Source organism: Lissotriton helveticus, chromosome 10 (genome assembly GCF_964261635.1).
Source record: "Lissotriton helveticus chromosome 10, aLisHel1.1, whole genome shotgun sequence".
In the NCBI taxonomy this organism is placed as follows: Eukaryota; Metazoa; Chordata; class Amphibia; order Caudata; family Salamandridae; genus Lissotriton; species Lissotriton helveticus.
The window spans coordinates 1,128,067,818-1,128,089,893 of record NC_136071.1 but is presented as its reverse complement, the minus strand read 5'-3'; the positions used below and the strand labels follow the sequence as shown (position 1 = coordinate 1,128,089,893).

Below are 22,076 nucleotides of genomic sequence, written 5' to 3'. Positions count from 1 at the left end.
GTGCCCGACAAAGAAGGGGGACTAGTGGCGCTGGATCTTGAGGCCTACTATTTGGCAGTTCAGCTCCAGTGGATCTACTCATGGATGAGCTGGTGGGGGTGGAGTGGGAGGATGGCAACAATATGGTAACAAGCCTTTATACTTTATATTTCTAAATTCCAAGGGTACACTTTGAATGGGTCCTACGTACATGCAGGTTATTTGACACTGCTGGTGGCATTGCCTCTCGCGTACCCGTGTGCGCATAACACTCACCGGATCTTCCACTGCGGAGTTGGAAATTTAGGCTCGGGCACTGAGTGCTTTGGCAGAATGGCCAGCATACTGGGTGACCTAAATAGGTGACCTCTACAGAGTTGAATCGCTTATAGTGTTCGACCTATCAACCACTGTTGAAATGCAGAGAGGGTCAATTCCTATTACACCGGGCGGTGGTTGCGACACTGTGCGTCCACTGGAGGGCTGGCTTGGCTGAACTCCTCCTCAAAAAGGCTGCCATGTTCTGTGCACCACACCTGGCCGTCTCAGGGCGATTAAGTATCTGTATCGGGCCTTGCGGATTGATATTCTTACGCTATTAGTGGAGCTGCGTGAGAAATAGTAAGGGGACATTTTGCTCCAAATCACTGTGGCGGAATGGACCACGATACTTGCCAACTCATATACAGTGTCTTTGAAAGCTAGATTTAAATTAATTAATTTTTGCGTAGGGCATATATAACCCCTGGCAAAATTATTCAGATTTTCTGAGCAGCGGAGGCGTCCTGCCCCACATACGGAGAGCATGGTTCTGAAATACTCCACATGGTGTGGTCTTGGTCGATTTTTGGAGAGTGGTAGTGGAATGTGTCAGTGAGACTGCCCAATGGCTTAACCCCTGCACTCATATGGCCTGCTTGCTAAGGTGGGGGATGGGGGGAGTCCCCCCCCCCCCCCCCCCCCCAGCCTCAAACGTAAAATCATGAATACATTTGTGGGAGAGGTGTGGCGCCGCGGCCAGGGCGACTGACTCTGGAATCTGGGGACCACGGTTCGATCCCCGGCTCCGGCGGCAGGTTAGCCCAGCACCATGTGACTCTGGGCAATAGCTCGCTTAATCTTCCCGACGGCCCCCAGCGCCTAGAGACCCTTACGGGTGATTGTGCGCTTTACAAATGTGGACTTTACTTTATTTGTGGACTTGGCCCTGATCCATGCAAATTGGGAAATTACCATGTACTCGAAGACCACTAGGAGCCTTAGGTTGGTCAGGTAGAGGGAGGACCTCGTCCAGTGGGTGGGATATGAAAGTGCAGTATTATGCCAGGAGATGAGGAGGGGATACGGTTCGATGGAGGTACGGGTGTGGGACCACCTAGTAGATTGTCTCAAAGAGCCTGACTTGGAAAGCTCCAATCCTTCCCCACTTCCTGCAGACGAACTAGAGGAGGAGCAGCAGCAGACTTAGACACTCCCGATTCCCACACACCTTGGGTTGTGGGGAGCTTTGTATATGTGGGCACACTAAGTGACCACTGGGTATAAATTGCATATTCTGTTTTATGTCCTACTAGGGCAGAAGCAAGGGTGGGGAGAGAGTGGGCTTGGGGGAGACACCGTTAGGATTGGGACGTGCTGATACCAAAATGTTATGTACATTATATTGCTATCATTAAATCGGTCAATTGCAGGTATATGAGAAATGATGTACAGCGAATACTACTATGTACGTTATAACATTGTGCACTGAAAGAAAGTTTATAATGTTGTAAACTACAATACCGTTCTGTTTAAAAAATAAAAGAAATAATAAAACTGGGGGTTCTGATTAAGTGTTCACAAATTAACGAGTACATTTTGTACATGCACCTCCTATTTGCTTCTTGTTTTACATCCAGGATGCCTTGCCGCAGGATGATTGTGGATCTGGCAACATAATTGGATGATAATCCATACGCAGAACCAGATCCAGCAGTTGGCCTTCTCCTTCCTCCCTTCTAAGGCCTGACATGAGCTTCCCCTACACATCGAAGCCTCCGCCTCGGTTCTTGAATTCCACAAGAAACTGAAAGCCTGGCTCCTTACCTAGCCCTGACCCTGCCCATATAGCTCTTGCGTCTGCGCCAGGATATCCGAATGGTGATTTGGGCTTTACACAAATACACATAACATAAGAACACATTTGTAAGCTAGATCGTTCGTCCTCCCAGGGCAGGAGAAAACTATCCCTTATCTTTTTTCTTTTTCACTTCTAGCCTTGCACATATAAAGGGGAATGTGAATATATGAATTCCAAAATGTAAAGATAAAACTAGGAGTTTAGGATATTTCTAAAGCTGACGTGGCAGCATGACACTCGGATCCAGGCTGGATGAGGGACAAACCTTGGCCTCGCTTTCCTGCAAATGCATCTGTACCTTAAGACCTACTCTGTTCAACAATAATTCAGTAGCCACCCATCTGTGCAGGCGGTGACAACATTGTGTCTAGGCTTCAACATAACTGATCACAAACATACATGTAAATTAATCTGTCTACAAATGCATGTAATCATTGGTCAGTTGTCAGCTATCTTTCAATAAACGTATCCTTCGGCACGTGTGCAAGAAAATTGTGCCACTTCACACATACAAATGAAGTTGTCCTTGATCGAGTGTATTTAACACTGGAGCATTGTATTGTCTCACAGATTCTGACTGTTCGATATAAATTCTATTTGTTAAATCCCACAATTGTTTTTTGCATCGTGGGCTTTCAAATCACATTATCGGCAGCGTCCTATTTAAGCATCTCAGTTCAGGTTGCAAAAGTAAAACCGAATTACTTCGACTTTTATTGTGAGTTACCATTATTTTGATCATGGCCCTTGCTGTGTATGCTTTGAAATGGGCCAACCCAATATTCCAGGGAGGAAAAATATACTTCTGTATTAAGAAACAAGGGGGAAAACGTATTGAAGAATCACAGCAAAATATTCAAGAGTGCGTAAGGAGGGTAAAATAAATCCACTCTGTTAATTATTCCAAACAACAGGAAACGGAGCACCCTGGACCATGATAATGGATTATAGCAGAGCTTTTTAGTAGATGTTGGTTCACTAACCTTATTAGTACTGGGTACTTACTACAAAAGGTAAGCGTGTAACTGTGCAGTTCTCAGAATCTAAAAACATGTATTGAAAGTACAGAAAGTGGTCAGCACACTTTAAAAGAAAAGTTTGAATCCTCAAGGATTTCTATGCATACATAGACGAGGGCTCCGTGGAGTTAGTTGTAAGGAGTCCCTTGCCTTAAACATAATCAAGAAAGACCACGCTGTATAATTTGCAGGCATTTTGATTATTGGGTGTTATTAATACAGGGGTTTTCATCGGAACAAAAGGTGCTATGATCATCAGCAGGTGACCCTCCAGCTGCTTAGCAAGTGAGTGGTGCAAGTCACCGGTAAACAGTGTCGAGTAACTGAAATGGTCAAAATTAGATCGCTTTTGGAGATCAGCATTCTTGATATAAATTCTCCAAGGCTGATTTTCCCGAAGATGCTAAATTACCGTGCAAGACCGCGTTGACCTCCTATTTTCTCCTAGTTTCTATTGCAACAGAACACTGCCTGGCTGGAAACGTGTTGCACATGTAACCTTTGTCGGGCTTGAAAGCATGAACTAAGCCACAGTATTACAGTACAATAAGGTGTATTGTAAACTGCACCGTTACCAGGAAGTCAGGTGTTTTAAAAAATGCACCTTACCGGGCTGAAAAATATATTCTGGCAGTGGCAAGGCTGGAAATGCTGTGAACTAGTCCATTGCTTGGACAGTCATGTGATAAATGGATCCATGATAAGGTGGCCAGCATTCACAAAACCATTGCCATAAGGACGGCTCCTGTATACCCGTCCTTTGCTTTCATGCAAGAAAGTTGTAATGTAATAAACTAGAACGTGGCTGAAAGGTGTGTTCTGAAATTGTCTACTGCTGATTTGGAATTTATAGAAGTAAATCCACTGGTGTGTGGTCTGGTAGTTAAGCGCTGACTATTTCCTCTTCGTCAAAGTGTGGGATTCTGGGTACATAATCATTTCTGTCGCCATAAGAGCCTGTATAAACTGACCACATATGCCTGTTAAAGTGGTTGGCTACAAGTATTAGTTGTATTTTATTTATTGTAGCTCATAGAAGTACTAAGTATTGCATGCCTCCGAGGTTGTGCTGTTCTCTGGTGTAAAATACAATTGTATTTTTATGTAGCGCCTGATCTTTGTGGACAGATTCAAATAGCATCCTCCGAGCCTTGCACCTTGTTGTCATTTTAGGCCAATGAAGTGGACTGACTGTTGAAAGATGTTGCTGGCAACCCATCGGTCGGGTAAATAATTCAGGCGGCTGTGAGTAGTACTTGGTTATTTCCAAGGACATTTTGACTTTTGACTAAGGGCGGAGGCTGGTGTTATCTCACGTGTAGTGCTTCCCGGCTTGGCAGCACTGCACGTGCCCATGAGAGTTCTTGTACCCCTCAGGTCAGGTACACCTGTACCGTGTGCCTTTGAGGGGATAACGCTCCTAGACCACACTTCCTCCTGCCAACCTTGCCGAGGGGGGTCGGGCTGGCACTGCCGAGTTAGAATACCTGTCCGTTGTCAAATATGTGCTCCTGTTATCATCAGAACTCGGTGCTTCAGCTGTGAAAATCCAGAAGAATGCGCGTGAGTGGAAAACCCACATCAGTGCGGTTACAAAAATATATAAATGAATACATAAAAAATAGAAAACGAACCCTAAACTCCGCTGAAAACTTCTGTATCCGGCATAGTATTTTAGTTGCTTTTTTTCGAGCACGTTCTTTTCTGCTGAAGTGAGTTAGTTTAGTCTGGTATATTGGTGAGACTGTTGGGTTCACTGGCGTTAAGTTCTGCACAATGGAGTTAATGAGGTCGGAGGTCAAGGAATTCTTTACCCATTCTTCTCCTCTTGTTTTTGCCCTCTTTATCCTTTCTATTTTGATTGTGTACCAGTGCCGCAGAAGCAAGCTTTATACAAGTCACCACCACCAACTGAATTGGGTTGCCGCTTGTTGGTGTTATTTCCTTAACCACCATCTGAGTTTGATAAAACTGCCACTAAAGCTACACGGATCTTTGCTGTGTGCCAATCACACTGTGCCATCTTGCTTGTTTAATAAATACACATGGATTTATTTTACGCAGGTAAGCAATTTTGTAACGCTTTATTAACCATTCTAAAAAGAAAGCTGCCCCAGTGGGTCAAGGTAGAGCAGTTCTCTGATGCCGGCTTCTCATAAGTTTGCCCGCTTGATTTTTAGGCAAAGCCCTTCTTCTACCTTTGCGTCTATTCTCTTATTTGGTTGAAAAGAGGTAGCTCTTAGAAACAGCCTAATTACACCGGTTTAACATTCATCGCTTTACTATGTAATCTTTTGTTGGTGTTTAAGCTGAGAAGAGTTGACCTGGTTTGTTGTGGACATGGGGCAATGTGGAGAGGATAGTCTCAGCTGCTTTTGTGAAGGTCTTGGGTGATTGATTGCTGTGAAGACCCATGACTGAACAACTTAACAACCCACCCAAGCTTCCTCCTCGCTGCCTTTTTTTGATTTTTTTTTTTTTAAACAGATGGAAAGAGAGGAAAGGGCAAGCAGGGGACACCCAGGAGTTCCTGCTGTTGTGAAGCAATGTTTATTGGTGGCTCCAGGACTTATTCCTGCAGCAATTCGGTTTATGGTCCAGACATCTTCTGCTTGGGTGCTCTGGTTTTTAACAAGAAAGTTGGTGGAAGAAGTTAATCTTTCTAACGGGAAAGTGAAATGCTTTTGATTAAAGTTGATGCAGGACCCAGAGCAAGGTATTTTGCATTCTGATGGCTATTTCTACCTGCAGATTCCTCGCATCTGAATGTCCTAGGTGCTGGCCTGAATTTTGAAATTTCTGACCAATATCTTCCATACTGGTAGGAGGGGCAGGGAGGGGGTCACATGGCTGTGACTTGACACCAGAAATGAGATTGTGGTGATGGGAGTTGAACCATATCTCGCCCACTCCGGAGACCTGATGTTAAGATGGTATTTTCTTTTTTCGCGCCTTTAGACCTGGGTCTGGATTTTCTCAAAGCAGTGCACAGGGTACATGTAACCTCTGGAAAAAATGACGTAGGTGTGAAGTGTCCTTTCCCCAAACTCCTCTGACATGCTGCCGAAGCACTCTTCAGAACAGGTGTAATTGGATCTTGGTGTACTATATATCATTTGTAAAATTTGCAATGGGATCAATCTGAATCAGACACGTATTTCAAAGTACCTTGGTTGTATTTTGCTTCTTTCCTTCGTGAATCTGTGGACTTGGGTCTTTCTTCTATCTTGATCTCAGATGACTTTGTTTCAAGGGAATGGTTGGGCAATATTTTTGTATATAATCAAGTCTACCTTCTGCACAAGGGCTTCCCAACAGAACTATTTTCTAGTGATGTGTAGTCCAGGAGACCCACACTTTGTTACCATATCGTTGAAAACCTTTTAAGTATCCAACAAATTCCGTGCTTCTCATAATCATAAGAAAACAAGTTACCTGTAACTTTGGTTCCCCAGTATTGGTAACTTTCATAGATTTCCATGCTTTGTATCATTCCCCAGTCGTCGGAATGGGAGCCTCGGTAAAAAGAAAATACCATAGCAGTAGGTACAAAAGAGAAGCCTAGGCCTCATCTCATTTTGTAGCATATCCACCTCTTTTTGTAAAAGAGACCAAAAAAGTTGCTACAACAAATCCGAATAGCCTCACCCTATAGAACCCTCCTGAGAGAGCCTCAGATTTTCATAGCCGTTGTGTAACAGTAACATATCTGTAAAAGGCTGAGCTTTCCCAAGGGGAGGAGGGTGGGCGCACGGAAATCTATGTAAGTTACCAATACTGGGGAACTAAAGCTACAGGTAAGTAACTTGTTTTCTTGCCCCAGTATTGGAACTTTCATAGATTCCCATGCTTTGTATCAGAGTAGCTAGCAGGAAGCAATAACAGCACATTTTGTCACATGAGTATCAATACATCCTATTATACTTGTTATCATAGGAAGCAAACGTAACATGCCACCATAGAAAAGGAAAACAGTATGAGATACAAAATGTGCAATACAGGAAGGAGGGATTGTAGGGAAAGCTGACCTCTCATTAAAAAAGAATTCTCAAGACTGCTTGTCCAACTGCAGCTTCGCTTCTCATTGAAAAGTCCAAGCAGTAATGCTTCGTGAACGTGTGGGTACTGCTCCACGTAGCTGCTCGACAAATGTCTCTGATCGGGACCCCAGGGAATAGAGCCACAGATGATGAGACTGATCTCGTCGAATGAGCCCGAACAAGTCTTTCCAGCGGCTTGCCCGCTTCTTGGTGACAAAAGTGAATTGCATTGGAAATCCAACGAGAGATGCCTTGTTTTGAAAGTGGAGCACTGTAGGAAACAAAGAGCTGGGAAGATTTCCTGAAGCTTTTTGTGCGTTCCAGATAGAATTTCAAACATCTTTGGATATCCAAGGAATGTAATGACCTTTCTGCTGGTGAAGATGGTCGAGGGGAAAAAAGATTTCAAAACCACCGGCTCATTCAATGGAAATCGGATGGGACCTTTGGAATGTATTTTGGATTTGTTCTGAGATTAAAGTGTATTCTTGAACTGCATAAAAGGTTCCACACTAGTGAGAGCTTGGAGCTCACCTATCCTTTTCGCCGACGTTAAGGCTAAAAGAAGAGCTACTTTCCATGACATAAATTTAAGATCTGCCCTGTGAGTAGGCTCAAATTGGGTTCTCATGAGCTGAGCCAGAACTAAATTGAGTTGCCAGACTGGAGGCGGAGGCCGGACTGGAGGAAAAAACCCTGAAAAGGCCCTTTAGGAATTGTTTGATAATTCTCGCAGACCAAAGAGAATGACCGGAGGACGTCCGCCTGAATCTAGAGATAGCAGCCAGGTGCAACTTGATGGAGGAATATGCCTGACATGACTTGGCTAGAGAAAGCATGTAAGGCAAAATCTGGTGAGGAGCTGAAGTGTATGGATGGAGATTCTGCCACTGGCTCCATACGCAGAAAAGTTTCCATTTAGCATTCAATCACAGCATTTATATAGCGCGCTACTCACCCGGAGGGTCTCAAGGCGCTTGGGGGAGGGGTGGGTCCGCTACTGCTCGAACAGCCAGGTCTTGAGCTGCTTCCTGAAGGCGAGGTGGTCTTGGGTCAGGCGGAGGTGGGTCGGGAGGGAGTACCACGTCTTGGCGGCGAGGTAGGAGAAGGATCTTCCTCCTGTGGTGGCTCTTCGGATGCGGGGGACGGCGGCGAGGGCGTGGTTGGTTGAATGAAGCTGGCGTGTGGGCGTGTAGAAGTTGATGCGGCTGTTGAGGTATCTTGGGCCTTGGTTGTGGAGAGCTTTGTGAGCGTGGGTGAGGAGACGGAAGGTGATTCTTTTGTTGACCGGGAGCCAGTGCAGGTCTCTCAGGTGTCCGGAAATGTGGCTCTGTCGGGGGATGTCGAGGATGAGTCTTGCTGAGGCGTTCTGGATCCGCTGGAGTCTCCTCTGGAGTTTGGCGGTGGTTCCGGCGTAGATGGAGTTGCCGTAGTCCAATCGGCTGGTGACGAGGGCCTGGGTGACCGTCTTCCTGGTCTCGGTGGGGATCCACCGGAAGATCTTACGTAGCATGTGCAGGATGTTGAAGCATGACGAGGAGACGGTGTTGACTTGTCTGGTCATGGAGAGGGAGGAGTCCAGGATGAAGCCCAGGTTGCGTGCGTGGTCTGTTGGTTTGGGTGCGCTACCCAGGGCGGGGGGCCCCCAGGAGTCGTCCCAGGCGGAGGGAGCAGATTCCAGGATGAGGACTTCCGTCTTGTCCGAGTTCAGTTTCAAGTGGCTGTTCTTCATCCACACGGCTACGTCTTTCATCCCCTCGTGTAGGCTGGCTCTGGCGGTGGCGGGGTCGTTGGTGAGGGAGAGGATCAGCTGGGTGTCTTCGGCGTAAGAGATGATGTTGAGGTTGTGTTGGCGTGCGATGGCCGCAAGGGGGCTCATGTAGACATTGAAGAGGGTGGGGCGGAGCGAGGAACCTTGGGGCACGCCGCAGATGACCTCGGTGGCTTCTGATCTGAACGGGGGGGAGGCTGACTCTGAGTCCTTCCGGCGAGGAAGGAGATGATCCATTCCAGTGCCTTCTCTTGGATTCCGACGTTGCTGAGGCGCTGCTCTAGGGTGCGGTGGCAGACAGTGTCGAACGCCGCGGAAAGCTCCAGGAGGATGAGGGCCGCTGTTTCCCCGTTGTCGAGCAGGGCTCGGATGTCATCAGTGGCAGCGATGAGGGCGGTCTCGGTGCTGTGGTTGGCCCAGAAGCCGGACTGCGAGTGGTCGAGGGATCCATTAGTCTCGAGGAAGGCGGCCAGCTGCTTGTTGACGGTCTTCTCGATGACCTTGGCCAGAAACGGGAGGAGCGAGATGGGGCGGTAGTTTTTGAGTTCGGTGGGGTCCGCTGATGGTTTCTTTAGTAGAGCGCTGAGTTCGGCATGCTTCCAGCTCTCCGGGAAGGTCGCTGTGTCGAAGGAGGAGGTGATGATGTCCCGCAGGTGGGGTGCGATGACGGAGTCGGCCTTGTTGAAGACGTGGTGAGGGCAGGAGTCGGTTGGAGATCCGGAGTGGATGGAGTTCATCGTGCGTATGGTTTCCTCGGTGTTGATCGGGGTCCATGCGTGGAGGGTGGTGGTGGGGGGTGCAGGTGCTGTCGTGGGGTGCGTCGGCTCTGTGCTGAAGCTGTTGTGTATGTCCGCGATCTTGTTGTGGAAGTAGGAGGCGAGGGAGTTGCAGAGGTCTTGCGATGGGGTAATGTCGTTTCCTGAGCTGTGGTTGGAGAGCTGTTTGACGATGTTGAAGAGTTCCTTGCTGTTGTGGGCGTTGTTGTCCAGTCGTTCCTTGAAGGCGGTTTTCTTGGTGGCGTGGATCAGTTGGTGGTGTTTTCGAGTGGCGAGTTTGAGGATGGTCATGTTGTCTGGTGTTGGGTCTCTGCGCCAGGCTCTCTCGAGGGCTCGGCAGTTTCTCTTGGAGCTCTTGAGTTCGTCGGTGAACCATGGTGCTTTCTTACTGCCGGGTCTGCTGGGTCCTTAGTGGGGCGAGGTCGTCTGCGCAGTTGCTGTTCCACTTCGTGAGGTTGTTGGTGGCCTGGCTGGGGTTTGCTGAGCTGGCGGGGGGGTCCTGGCTCAGGGAGGCGGCGAGCTGGTCGGCTGTGATCTTGTTCCATCTTCTGCGTGCAACCTGTTGCTGGTGGTGGTGTATCGTGTTCTTTCTATAGCTGAAGTGGACGCAGCTGTGGTCCGTCCAGTGGAGTCCGGTGGCGTGGCTGAAGGAGATGTCCTTGCTGGAGGAGAAGACTGGGTCGAGTGTGTGTCCGGCGTAGTGGGTGGGGGTTGTCACCAGCTGCTTGAGACCGAGGGTGGCGAGGTTGTCCAGCAGGGTGGCGGTGTTGCGGTCGTTGTTGTTCTCCAGGTAAAAGTTGAGGTCCCCGAGGAGGATGTAGTCAGCGGAGGGGAGAGCGTGCGGGCTGATGAAGTCTGCGATGTCTTCGCTGAATTGTGTTCATGGTCCCGGAGGTCTGTAGATGAGGGTGCCTCTGAGGGTGGTCTTGGGGTCGGTGTGGATCTGGAAGTGCAGGTGTTCGGCGGTTGTGAGGGTGTCGTCGGAGTTGCTCGTGATGCTGATGGTGTTCCTGTGGAAGTGGCATTGTAAGTCTTATTCGTACTTGGTGCACAGGCTTGAGATAGTATCTCCTTACACTCTCTAGTGAGGTTCAAATACTGGAATTCTCTGTGTTCAGGAGCCATGCTGTCAATTGGAGTGAGCTCTGATCTGGATGTAACACTTGACCATGAGACATTGTCAGTAGAGAGGGAATGGGCCACAGGTAAATGGGCTGGTCCTGAGAGAGTGGAAGAAGCTCTGTGAACCAGAACTGGCGAGCCCACGCTGGTGCGATCAGGATCATTCTGCAAGGTTCCGCCTTGAGTTTCCCGATTAGCCTTGGAATCAGGAGTATTGGAGGAAAGGCGTAAACAAATGCGCCAGAACAGGCTATCTAAAGAGCATTCCCCAGTGAATCTTGATGGTGATCCCTGCTTGCGTAGAATTGGCATTTCTTGTTCTCTGGAGTCGCAAACAGGTCTATGGTCGGAGAGCCCCAACAGGAGAAGACCTCGTCGAGGGTGCCCTGATCTAGTTCTCATTCGTGACAACTTGATCTTAGATGACTTAAGGCATCCGCTGTTGTGTTGAGTGTACCTGAGAGAGAAATCCTGTGGAGAATTGCCCAATCCCGTATTTCTTGGGTTACCCTTGAAAGGACTCGGGATCTTGTTCCTCCTTGTTTGTTTATATAATGCATGGCTGTCGTGTTGTCCGTACGGACCAGCACCGTGGCATTCCGAATCCTTGGAAGGAAAGCTTGCAAAGCTAAATGAATGGCCTGGAGTTCTAGTAGATTGGTGTGGAACTTGCACTGCTCGGGCATCCAATGACTGCTCACATGTAAATCCTGCAACACTGCTCCCCAGCCTTTTAGTGAAGCGTCCGTGGTGAGAACCATGGGAGCTGGAGCGATCGTGAAAGTGAGACCCTTTGAGATATTGTCTCTTATCGTCCACCAGCCGCTTGCCCTTCTCATTACTGGTGTCTCCGTTATCTTGTCGCCGAATGAGCCTTCTGCTTGACACCACTGCTTGCCTAGTTGTTCCTGCAGTGGACGCATCCTGCAGTGCGGAATTAATGGTATGCAAAATGAAATCGATCCTAGGAGCGACTTGTACAGCCGGAGCAACCGAGATCTCTTCTTTTGCAAGAGACGAGCTGAGAGAACGAGTCTTTTCTGTCTTTCCACCGAAGGGAAGGCTTTGCAGAGATTTGTATCCAGAATGGAACGTAGAAATCTGACCGACCTGGATTTGGACTTGTTGAGTTGTAGACCCAGTTGATTAAAAAGTTGAATGCAGCTGTTGACTGCTGCTGAAGCTGCTTGAAAGGATGGAGCCTTTATCAACCAATCGTCTAGGTAGGGAAAGACCTCTAGAGATTGTCTTCTGAGAAATGCCACCACTGGGTCTAAGACCTTTGTATATATCTGTGTGGCGGACCTGAGATCAAAAGGAAGTACCTTGAATTGAAAGTGGTTCTTCGCTACTGTGAAGCGTAAGAATCGCCTGTGAGCTGGATGGATCGGTACATGAAAATACGTGTCTTCTGAATCCAGAGTTGCCATGTAGTCTCCTGGATTGAGAAGACGTAGAATATCCTGAAGGGATATCATTCTGAATGACAGTTTTATGAGATAGGTGTTGATCTCCCTTCGGTCTAATATTGGACGCCACTTCTCCTCCGTCTTGCGAACCAGGAAGAACCTGGAGTAGAATCCCTCTTCTCTTTGAGAGTGAGGCACAGGTTCTATAGCCCCTTTGATGAATAATTGATGGTCTTCAAGACGCAGAAGTCGCAGATGTTTTGACTCAGTGGCGCGGGGAGCTCTGGATGGTGGAAGCTGTTGAAATTCCAATGTGTGGCCAAACCGGGTGATGTTTAGGATCCACCGGTCTGATTTATTATTATTTATTTTATTTTAAAGTTTTATATAGCGCGAACAAGATCTTTGCAGATATCAGAGCGCTTAACAGAAACAGTAGGTAGGATAAACAAGACTCTTAAATCAATATGAGATTCCGTAGACAGTGAGATGCAAAAATAGGGTATCAATCATACAAGAGTATACAGAGTAATAACAATCAAGAAACAATAATATGGAAGCAGATGTAATGATTCTCCAGCTGCGTAGGCAATGAGAAATCCTGCCCTCCACTGATGTTACCGAAGGGGGAGGAACAGTACAAAGACCCAAGAATTTGAGAATACTGTGGCTTGTAGGTCTGTGACGATTGGCCATATGAGGAGTATCGTTGTTGATATCCTCCTCTGTAGTTGGAAAAACTCTTGCCTTTTGCTCCACGGAATGGTACCTCGCGGTAATGTAGAGTGCCTAAGGACTTGGCTGTCTCAGTGTCCTTCTTGATATCTTGTAAGGCATCATCTATATGCTTCCCAAAAAGCACATCACCATCAAAGGGAAAGTCCAAAATCTTGTTTTGAACCTCAGGGCGAAACCAGGTAGCCCGAAGCCAGCCTGGTCTTCTTAGGACAGCTGAACCTGCCAAGGCACGAAAAGCAGTGGTGGCAATGTCCATGGCGCAGTCAATTATTTCCAAGGAAGATCGCTCCCCTTACTCTAAAATCTTCCTTGCCTCCGCCTTACCGCTCTCTGGTAGCTGATCCACAAACGGAGACATATCGCACCACATTTGGCGATCATATCGTCCCAAAATTGCAAGTGCATTGGAGGCACAAACTAGTAGACTTGACATTGACGAAAACCTTTTGCCCACATTGTCCGGGCGTCTACCCTCTCTTTCCGGTGGGGAAGCCAGAGGAGCTGATGGATTCTTCGACTTCCTTTGTGCAGCCTGGGAGATCAGCGTCTGGCCTTGGTTGGCCAACAAGGCAAGCGGGACTACCATCAGGGGCCTTGTACTTCTCCAGCCGCGGTAGAACCTGAATAACGGTTGCTGGAGACTGCATGACCTTCACACCCTCCGACCACACATGCTGTATGATGGGAATAGAGCGGATGGATTTCCTGTATGATTCTTTGAAATCATAGAGGAAGCAGTCCGATTGAACCATTGTAACTGGAAGGCTAAACCTTTTAGAAGCGCTCTCCATGAGGTTATGGAAACCTCCAATATCAACTGGAGGTGAATCTATCGGATCCGGTGAAGGAGACGGTGAATCTGGAATAATGTAATCGTCCCACTCCCTATCTGGGTTTGGGACATCTGTTACATCTCGTTCATCATCAGAGGAATCGTCCTCATTATCAGCACACACTTGACCTGAAGCGATGCCCTGTCTCTCTTCTGCCGGTTCCTGTAACCTTGGCTGAAACTCAGCAACTGAAGAGGAAGGAGGCGGTGGTGGAAGAGGTGGCTGTATGGATTCGGAGGGTTGGGAAAGAAATCTTCTCTTGTAATCCATTAACATGGCTTGCAGGTCATTTATCAAAGAGGAGGGCATAGAGACCATACCCTTTTGAGACTGTTCTTGTATTCTCTCCCTAGGAAGAGGCTGACGCTGTTCTTCGTAATATCCATCTGAGTCAGAGTCCTACTATTGTACCCGGAGCTGAGATGGACTGTAAGCATCTCCATATGGGCCATCCTCCTCCTCCTCCTCATCATCCTCTGAATCGTCCTCATCTAGAAGTAAGGCTGGAGGAAAAGCTGTTACCCTCCGTGGGGATGTCATATCCGGTGTAATTTGGTGTCTTTTTATTGAAATTTTCACTTTATGTATCGTCGACGGGGTCGTCGTCGACTGTGCTGTCGATGGAGTCATCGTCGACGAGAGTGTCGTCGTCTTGGTAAGAGTCATCGTCAACGGCATCCTCGACGAGCTCGTCGTCAATATAAATGTAGCCGTCGTCATCGCCATAGTCGTCGTTGACGTAGAGAATTCAATTCCGGCCGTCGTCGTTGAGGCTGTCGTCGTCGACGCCGTCGTCGATGGTCCCGTGGACGAGGTAGAAATGGTCGTCTGATGTATTTTCGCCGTCGACGTACCTGAAGATGCCACCGTCGACGAGTGGGTTTTCTTCTCAGATTTCGATTCCTGAGGTAGGGGAACAGGTTTCTTAACACCTTTTGTTTTTCCAGGTGGTGGAGAGACAACAGAAGGCCCTTGAGACCCCTTTTGACTCTAAATCACCTCAGACGCCAATCCCTCTTTCTCCTTTACATCTCAGTAAGGAGATGTTTGGGGACTAGACCTATGAGAGGTCTTTTGAGAAGCCTTAGACGGAGGTTCATTAGATGTTGAAGGGGACGACCTACCCCTCTTTTTAGATCTTGTGGAGGAAGCTGAGGAGAAATCCTCACTGTTGCTGGAAACAACCTCCTTTCTGGACTTCACCTTCTGCAGCCAGGTCAGAAGTCTTCCTTCTCTGTCCCTCAATGTTTTAGTGGAGAAGGTCCTGCAGATCTTGCACTCAGTGGCTTTGTGGTCTGGGTACAAGCAACAAACACAATCTTTGTTTATCGTCTTCCACATATAGCCTCTTATTTGAGCAGGTAGCACAAGCCTTGAACAAGGCCTTCTTCTCATTATCCGACATTTGAAGAAAAAAGGTTGAAATTTGAGTTGTAGAAAGAAAAACTGAGCAGAGCTCATAGGAGACTCCCTTAGCACAACGTGCGGTAGAAAATCTGAGGCTCTGAGGGTCTCTCAGGAGGGTTCTATGGGGTGAGGCTATTCTGATTGGTTGTTGCAACTTTTTTAGTCTCTTTTTACAAAAAGAGGTGGATATGCTACAAAATGAGATGATTACCAAACAAAGAGAAATGCCACCACTGCTGCTAGCTTCAACCTTATTTATAACATAGCCACATAGAATTAAACACACATGACCATTGAATTGTTTCTAGTGTCATTTCAGCTTGTTGGTCCGGAGGAGACACCATTGACTTGGGGTGTTCGAAACACGTCGACCTGCTAGTTGTGACCTAGAGAGTGTTTTTGTATTATTGTGAATGGTTTTTGTATTATTGTGAATGGTTTTTGACGTTTAGAATAATTGTATAATCTTTGCACCATAGGTCTTGCGATTTTGTTTCTCAACTAAAACATTTATGTTGATTATATAAAAAAACGATTATAGCTTGGGTTGTGTGGAAGGGAGGTGAATGTCTAGTATGAAGTGGAGTGTGGGAGTGGAGATGAGAATCAGTTTGTCGTGTTGAATGAATTTTGTATGTGAGATTTTTAATAATGAGTATGTGGGGTCTTTCTTGTAGTGTATTTTGTAATGTATAAAATATGCACAATTTTGTGAAATGAAGTCGTGAAAGAAAAAAAGCATAAGTATAAAACGAAAGACCCTCTCCGAACAAGAACTCCAGAGAAGGTTTTTTTGAGGAAAATAGTTCATTCATTTAGGTTCAAACTGCTTTAGGTTTTTACGTGACTCCGCCAGTCGAGATTGATATATAATCAGTTGGTTCTTACCCTGTACAGTTGGATCAGGAGGGTGTCTATTTACAAGTCTGAGGGTAGCAAAATACAATATAATGCCACAAAGTTATAAGCAAACACTCTGTAGAGGCTTACAGTGGTGCTGGAAGGAACCTCTCTAGGAGGTAGTATAAACCGTGCTTGCTCAGGTAATGTATTTGACCTTTTGAAAATAAATGCAAATGGAGAATCCCTCGAAACCCTTAACTCGGTCACGTCTCATAAACAACCAAAAACAGAATAAAGTGTACGTTTCTCACCTGCCTCAGTGCGTACATGCTCTGTGAGGAGTTTTTGAGTTGAGCAGATTCAGGTAGAGGAGCTGTGTCCCACCTTCACATGCGGCTGCCTGGGCAGATGTAAACAAGACGCGCACGCTCTGCAGTCTGTCAGCGACGTGAGCTCTCGACCGCATTGGGTGACACCCATCCCGCGGCTCCCCTCATCATCGTCACCTCTGCTGTGGCGAGATAACTAATTAATGTGCGAGGCGGGCTGGCTCTGCACAAACATGGTCGTTGCCACCGCATGGTTACATCCTTTTGGTTTCACATGCCCACTTCCTTACCCAACGCACTTCCCAAAGTGGCTCACCGTCCGTGCTTCTTAAAACCAGTTCAAAGTCTGTGACAAAAGCAGCTATTTCCTCCAGCTCGGTCACATTGCTGGGAACGAAAGCAGCCCTAGGAAACGGTGTAACATCCGAAACTACTTCAATGCTTTCCTTTTACAAAGCATCAGGTGTGTCAATCTACCAGGTTCCACAGAAGCATAGGACTGTAAGTCCCAGAATGCACTGATTTGGAGAATGAAATAACAAACCTGGCTATAATTGAGTGATATGTCAGTCACCTGCAAAAGATTTGCACCAAGCATGTATAGAAGCTTTTCTGACTCTCTATAGCAGCATTTGGGGAACTGGGGGCTTCATTTGGGAAGTCGGGCTGCACATTTTGGAAAAAACGTGCATTAACATCACATTGGATCCTCAGGGAATGCCTTGAACGCAGGAGTCTCCCTACTCTACAGAAGTAACACAGTCCCACCTTTGTGTGCTAATTTTTAACCATTACAAGGGCCAATTAGATGGATTAGATCAAGTCTCAAGGGATGCGAGCCCTAAGCACAAATAGGAAATTGCATGAAAACCCCTAGAACCCACATAGGAAATCCACACAGGAAAATCTACACAGGAAAATCTACACGAGAAAAGATGCAAAGTACAAACCATGAAGATTTATTTAAAATGGAAGAAAGATTACAGAAGGCAAAAAGTAAATGGTTAGACATTTCAATTCAAAATACAAAACATTGGAATGCATGTAAATATACACAGGCTGTGAAAGATGAGCCAAAAGCTAGTCAATAGCCAGAACCATATACATCCTAGCACAAGCTAAATAACGAGTCAAAGAGCATTTTGTCATGAGGACTACTCTGTGAAAAGCAGCGAGTCTCCTAAGACCCCCAATGCTGCCCGGCGCAGGGTCACCTTTAATTCACTTTGGATTTGCTATCAAAATGAGGCAGGCGCTTCAAACTGGAAGGCAAGAAAAAGGTTTATTACTCTCGAGAGGAGACCACGTCAACTGCAGACACCGGGATGTCTCAGGGAGGTGTTTTAACTGCATCTCTTTTGGCTCTACCTTTTATACAGGTTTGACACAATGCATCTGTTTTATTAACATGGTTACACAAGCTTGAGTGCCCACCCCGGGCAGGTTCCCACACAAACCCAGCAGTAATTATCCCCCTACCCAGGTCAAAACAGACCATGTTATCTCGCAGCTGGACCTTTCTGCAGGGTCTAAAACATGTGAGACCGGCCGGATGTAAGAGTCCGTTCTGTTGATTAAAACAGGTCCCATTGTTGGCTAAAACTAGCCTAGCTGTGTGCAGTGCAATAAACCATGTTTGCAAGAGTCTGTTTGGTATTTGGAACCGGTTTGTGTAAGAGTGTCTATGGGTTTGCCTGTAAACTGAGATGAGACGAAAAACGAGTTTGTGGCAGTAAGTGGTGTTGATGTTCGTTGTGGCAATAGTTTATAGCCCCCAGCTCACATACCAGGTTGGTCAGAGGGATGTTAGTAAGGGCAGGGTGAAACAAAGGTGACCAACAGAGTACAAAATGGCTGTGATGTGTAAAATGGCTGCAGCTTACGTGTACATAGAAATACCCACTAAGCAAGATGGCGCAGGCAATGTTCACGACCGTCATTTTACCTTTAACAATATGCTGTGGTGAACATAAATGAACGCCGCTTATGTACACCTAAAGTTTATCGATTTTAACAGTCCCCGCTTTTTAACATAAGCTAGGTCATTTTTGTTCAGGTTCAACTGTTGTGGTGGTGTACAAGTTAACATTATTCTACATGAAGCAGAGGGTGGGTAACCGACAATGATAATTGTTTAAAGGGGGAATGAGGGTGGTAGAGGAGAGGATGGTATCATTATCGAGTCCATTTTTCTTTGTCAATATTTATCGCCATAAGTTCCTTTACTTCCTGCCCCATAGCTAAACATGTAGTCGGGCTGTTCATTGTAGTCTTTGGTGGCATACAGGTTGTATAGGCAGATGCACAGACAGCAGGAGAAGAAGATCGCTATCAGTACAAACAGTATTGTCAATAACCTATGCAGTGAATGTAACAAACTGGGAGACAGTGTATACAAAAGGGTATTTGTTGTACCACACGTTTAAACTTGGTGATGAGCATAAGTCCAAGATGATGCAGTAAATTCATTCTAACACAAAAACGAGTTTATCATTATTATTATTATTTGTGTGTTTTGTATAGCGCGCAGCTACCCCAACGGGGTGTCCCGGCGCTATCATACTAATTGTTTTGTAGGATAAGGACTATTAAGCGCATTATTGAGAACTGGACTATGTGAGGAGCCAAACTAATAAGTATATTCATGATGGTAACTGGCGTTGTATAATACTTGTGATACACAGTTTACTCTTTCTTCCATATGGTATGATATTCCTATGCTATTATTAATACAATGACACTATGGATGCAATTGATGTGCAATTTCAAAGGGAGACCTTTTTCTTGTCCATTTGGGGCATAATGAATACAAGGTGATTGGGAGAGAAATTTAACCTAATATAATTGATGGTCAAGGAATGATCTTTGTCAAAGCTCTTCTTTCCAGTGTCCTTTGCAGTGAGCCATCACTGGTAGGCTCCCATTGTTCATCTAGCGTTGGCGCTGTTGAGCACCAGCGGTGGAGCTATGCGTCCAGCTCGGATCCAGATTCCCCGTTGCAGGGTGAGGTCGTTCTTTCTCTGGGATCACAGTCCCTTTGCCCTGTTCACTAACTAATCTATTGCTGGTACCTTAGACAGTGTACCCGCACCTTATTCTTGATCCGTGAAGTCCATCCCTACTAACCCTATTCTATCTTCGTGCACTGTTCCTTCATCAAGTGGATTAAAACCCCATGTGAAAAATTGGGTTGGGGGAGCCAAAGGAAGAGAGGGTGGAGTGGGGTCAGATTGAAGATGGACCAAGGGGGGCAGAGACTCCACACAAGTGAGCCCACCAATTAGGCCCAATGGGCTGAGACTTCAGGCACAAGTAGACCAACAGGCTGGGGGCTTCTGGACAGCCCATCTCTCTTTCGTTCTTCTTGTCGGTGATATTGCCTCGTCCAGCATATCTTTGCTCTGCGGCTCCACCTTGGTCGTGGTCATAGGCGTTTCATGACGAGCAGCCAGGGTGTGCCTCACGTCCGACCTCTCTCTTCCAATGACTGGAGGGCGTCCTGAATCTAGTAGAAAGTATAAAACACATTTTTAGAGAACTGGCAGGGGAAGACGTTACACAATTTAGTTTTTTCTCCCAATCCCAAACAGCTGGGGAAATATGTATCATTTACTTAAAAGGAATATAATATGGATACTCTGAATCTTTACATCTGTCTATATTATTAACTCATGAACCTTCACTGTTGTGCAGGTCTGCAAACACCTCTAGTAATTTTCAGCATATATATTATCTCTTGTGTCCATTCCTTTTACGTTTATGGTTGTGGCAAGAAATCTAAAATTATTAATTATATAGCCTGTCAAATTTAAACTGACTTCTCCAGCAAAAACCTGTTGTTACAAATTCCTGCAGGGCTATATTTTCTTCAAGATCTGCTAACCACAATAAAAAGTGTGATGTGCGATTATCTTGGGCATACGGTACCCCTCCTAGTATTGTGCACCATAAAGTACACAGGCGGAGTACTTTCCCATCCTGTCAATAACGTTTAACTAAACATCTTGGCCTCAGTACCCACTCAGCAGGGCTTACTACAACATTCCTTTCAGTTTAGTTCAAATCATTTTCTGTAAACATTATTCGTATTTTTACATCATCCTTTACAACCTAGCTAATTCACTAGTTAATGAAGGACTTGCGATGTCCCTACAACTTATATGCAATTTTTGTGGTAACATGAACGAGGATGGTGATACTAAGGCATTGAAACGAAAGCCACCGACATACAGCTCCCTTTTAAGGGTCAGATTAAGGGACATCAGTCGTCTATCCGTCCTTTCATTTTCAGCCAATTAAAATTCCATCATTTTACAAAAAGGAGGGGCAGTAACATGGCATAATATGGTATTTTGTTCCTGTCAATTTGTTCAAACACTGTTGTGTTAAAGCCAATTAGACGTGTACTTGTAAGGTACAGTGTCTTCATTTATTCAAAAGCGTATTCACAGCATTCTATGATGTGAATAGCTAAGAGTGAGTCCACCCAGTTGTCTTATGGAATTGGTTCCAGCATGGTCATTCTTGGACAGCGTAGGTAGGCTCAAGGAGGGAGAGGGAGAGAGAGAGAGAGTGCATGACAACAAGCAGTGCACTTACCACGTAGAATAGTACAGGACAATTCGCATAATAAGCACATAAGCCTAAGGAAAACATAACAGGACCATAAAATAGATATCCTGTTCATGACGGAAACGTGGATGGGACAAGCATCTGACCCGGATCTTGTCATAGCCGTCCCAGCGGGGTTCACCACCTACAGATTGGACAGGCAAACCAAGAAAAAAGGCGGCGGCATTGCAATCATTGCCCGTGACACCTATATCGTAAGGCATATGTTAATTCCCCTGACCTCCTGCGAAGCATTAGAATTCGCAATAAAATTGACCCCCTCCTACACCTTTAAAGGGATCCTTCTTTACCGACCACCAGGACCCAGGGGTGATTTCCTGGGGGCTCACAGATCCCTGCTGGAAACATCCGCGCTGGAGAACTCCTTCACCATTTTAGGTGATTTTAATATTCATTTTGATCTGCCCGACAATCCCGACACTGCTACGTTTTTAGCTGACATGTCTACTTTTGGTTTATCCCCTTTGGTTCATTCCCCTACGCATGAAGGAGGTCACACATTGGACGGCATCTTTTCTAATGCCCCGGGCCTTAAACTCACAGCAATACTCCCATTAATTTTGTCGGATCACCATCTCATCCTGGCCTCACTTCCAGTAATCGACCCTCTGGTCGACAAACCCCACTCTAACCCCTGTCTCCCCTACTTGGCATGGGATGATCTAGATGTTTGCAGGCTGGAAACCTTGCTTAATGACACCCTCCCAACGCTATCTCCGAACCCTAACAATGCCACGTCCCAATTTTACAACTGGGTGAGCTCAGCAGCCAAAGATCTGGTCCCAGTTAAACAACGGTCACGCAATAGATCTACCCCCTCGGCCCCATGGTACTCAGAGGCACTGCGTACCCAAAAGCAACAGTGCCGAAATAGAGAGAGACACTGGCGGAAGGACTACGCACCCGAAGCCAAACTCTTATATAAAGGGTCGGTAGCTATATACAAACAGCTTATCCTGGATGCAAAAAAAAAGTACTACTGCAATAAAATTGAAACCGCCCAAAATTCCAATAAATGCCTATATGAGAGCACCAAACAACTAGCGGGTTTCTCTGTGG

The 22,076-nt window shown here is 46.3% G+C and overlaps 1 protein-coding gene and 1 long non-coding RNA gene across 3 annotated transcripts in view; one reads left to right on the top strand and one right to left on the bottom strand.

Moving 5' to 3' along the window:
• TRIM71 (tripartite motif containing 71) overlaps positions 1–22,076 on the top strand; it is a 314,764-nt gene that overhangs the window by 107,983 nt on the left and 184,705 nt on the right. The gene's annotated exons all lie outside the window — the stretch shown is intronic.
• LOC144784856 (uncharacterized) overlaps positions 17,324–22,076 on the bottom strand; it is a 326,690-nt gene continuing 321,937 nt past the window's right edge. For both annotated transcript variants that reach the window (XR_013601709.1, XR_013601710.1), the window contains exon 5: positions 17,324–19,890. This is a non-coding gene — a long non-coding RNA (uncharacterized LOC144784856). The remainder of the gene's footprint in view (positions 19,891–22,076) is intronic.